At 48.5% G+C, this 2500-nt stretch overlaps 1 non-coding gene and 1 pseudogene across 1 annotated transcript; both read left to right on the top strand.

Moving 5' to 3' along the window:
* Window positions 1-1498: 1498 nt before the first annotated feature.
* LOC125773360 (5.8S ribosomal RNA) lies at window positions 1499-1656 on the top strand. The gene has a single exon (XR_007420054.1). It is a non-coding gene; the product is annotated as a 5.8S ribosomal RNA (ribosomal RNA).
* A 709-nt stretch (window positions 1657-2365) lies between these two features.
* Window positions 2366-2500, top strand: part of LOC125773382 (large subunit ribosomal RNA) — a 3652-nt pseudogene continuing 3517 nt past the window's right edge.

Raw genomic sequence — 2500 nt, 5'->3', positions numbered from 1 at the left:
CTTGAAAGGTCCTTCGACGACGAGTTACAATAGTGGTGTGTTAGATACGTCAGGTGATGGTATCTACTGTTGTGCAATACGTATCCGGCCACGGCACGGAACGAACGGGAACTGTGGTGCAGACATACAAAGAGTTAAGCCTATTAGTCATTAACTCTAAGGACGGGGCCATGGGGCGGTACGCAAAGGATACGGATGAGCGAGTATGCAGGCCCAATACTCAATAGCTCGATCCGATCCAAGCACATGAGTTGACTGCGGCGCCAGGTTAACCAATGTGCTAGATTCTATTTGGCCAGTAGAATCTTGTGTCTTATGCGATTTGATACCAAGACACCAGAACGAAAGTTAGTTGAAGAGTTATTAAACTCTTATGAAGTATGGTTGTGCAATCACAACTTATGACTTTAACCTATAAAGTGGATATGGACTTGCAATTATAACATGGAATCTCTACACACCCCATGAGCTCGATCCAATCCACGCACACGAGTTGCCTGAGTAGCGACAGGTATACCGATGTGCAATACGTATCCGGCCACGGCACGGAACGAACGGGAACTGTGGTGCAGACATACAAAGAGTTAAGCCTACTAGTCATTAACTCTAAGGACGGGGCCATGGGGCGGTACGCAAAGGATACGGATGAGCGAGTATGCAGGCCCAATACTCAATAGCTCGATCCGATCCAAGCACATGAGTTGACTGCGGCGCCAGGTTAACCAATGTGCTAGATTCTATTTGGCCAGTAGAATCTTGTGTCTTACGCGATTTGATACCAAGACACCAGAACGAAAGTTAGTTGAAGAGTGATTAAACTCTTATGAAGAATGGTTGTGCAATCACAACTTATGACTTTAACCTATAAAGTGGATATGGACTATCAATTATAACATGGGGCACACACCATGTTCTCGATCCAATCCACGCACACGAGTTGCCTGAGTAGCGACAGGTATACCGATGTGCAATACGTATCCGGCCATAGGCACGGAACGAACAGGAACTGTGGTGCAGACATACAAGGGCCATGGGGCGGTACGCAAAGGATACGGATGAGCGAGTATGCAGGCCCAATACTCAATAGCTCGATCCGATCCAAGCACATGAGTTGACTGCGGCGTCAGGTTAACCGATGTGCAATACGTATCCGGCCATAGGCACGGAACGAACAGGAACTGTGGTGCAGACATACAAGGGCCATGGGGCGGTACGCAAAGGATACGGATGAGCGAGTATGCAGGCCCAATACTCAATAGCTCGATCCGATCCAAGCACATGAGTTGACTGCGGCGTCAGGTTAACCGATGTGCTAAGAGAGTTGTTCCTGGGCCTTCAAAGTGACTTCAAAACTATCTTAGCGAATGGTGGCCATGGGCGTAGACATGAGCCACAAGTCACAAGGCCTGGGACTATTGGGTAATAAAGACAACTTAGTCAGAAAGTTAGTCTTTGGACGTACCACCGGGATTGTGTTACATTGGGAACCTTACTATAAAACCCTAGGCAGGGGATCACTCGGCTCATGGATCGATGAAGACCGCAGCTAAATGCGCGTCACAATGTGAACTGCAGGACACATGAACACCGATAAGTTGAACGCATATTGCGCGTCGGACGATTAAACCCGGCCGATGCACACATTCTTGAGTGCCTATCAATTCCTTGATATACAACAAACCAAACTTCAGGGTGGAGCGTGCCACAATAGAACACTATGGCGAGCAGCCCGTCTAGTGTCGTGGGGGAAACACGCTTCCACACTGTGCATAATGGCGTGCTCGGGACCTTTGTTGGGACCGCAGGGCGCTGAAAGTAAAGGGGTGAACCGCATAAATCGCACGCACGTAAACGCGCACACACACAAATAGAGTGAGACGTATCGTAGGATACCGCTAAGAGTACGTTGTGAAACATGGGGAAATTCAATCGAAAACCTCTTTGATGTCCAAGAATTCGTTGACCGTATCCGTCGTAATACTGGATCAACGTGCTTGGGGGAAAACGTCAAAGGGTTTTATAATAGTGGTGCATGATTAACCCATCGATGCCCGAGGGGAACATGTTGTCCAATACAATAGTGGTGCAGTTGGCTCGACATGCTCGGGGGGAGACATCGTGGGTCCAAGTCGACCAAGTCGACCGAGAGTTGTTGTTGAGAGATCGAATCAAAACGATGCCGAGCGGAACTCGTTGTCCTTATTGGAGTGATATTCGGACAACGTGCTCGGGGGGGCCATCGTTGATTCAAAAATGACCGTAAATTGCCCAATCCGTGTGTGTGTGTGTGTGAAGTGTTGTTGCGTATATATCGGTTCGCTATGCCCCGGGTTCGAAACGAATGGAATGTGACTGATTTTGTTGTAGGCCTCAAGTGATGTGAGACAACCCCCAGAATTTAAGCATATTAATAAGGGGAGGAGAAGAAACCAACCGGGATTCCCTGAGTAGCTGCGAGCGAAACGGGAGAAGCTCAGCACGTAGGGACGGTGTGTAACTG

Source organism: Anopheles funestus, assembly GCF_943734845.2.
Source record: "Anopheles funestus chromosome X unlocalized genomic scaffold, idAnoFuneDA-416_04 X_unloc_31, whole genome shotgun sequence".
Lineage (NCBI taxonomy): Eukaryota > Metazoa > Arthropoda > Insecta > Diptera > Culicidae > Anopheles > Anopheles funestus.
The sequence above is the reverse complement of the archived record's forward strand: the minus strand, read 5'-3'. Positions and strand labels throughout refer to the sequence as shown.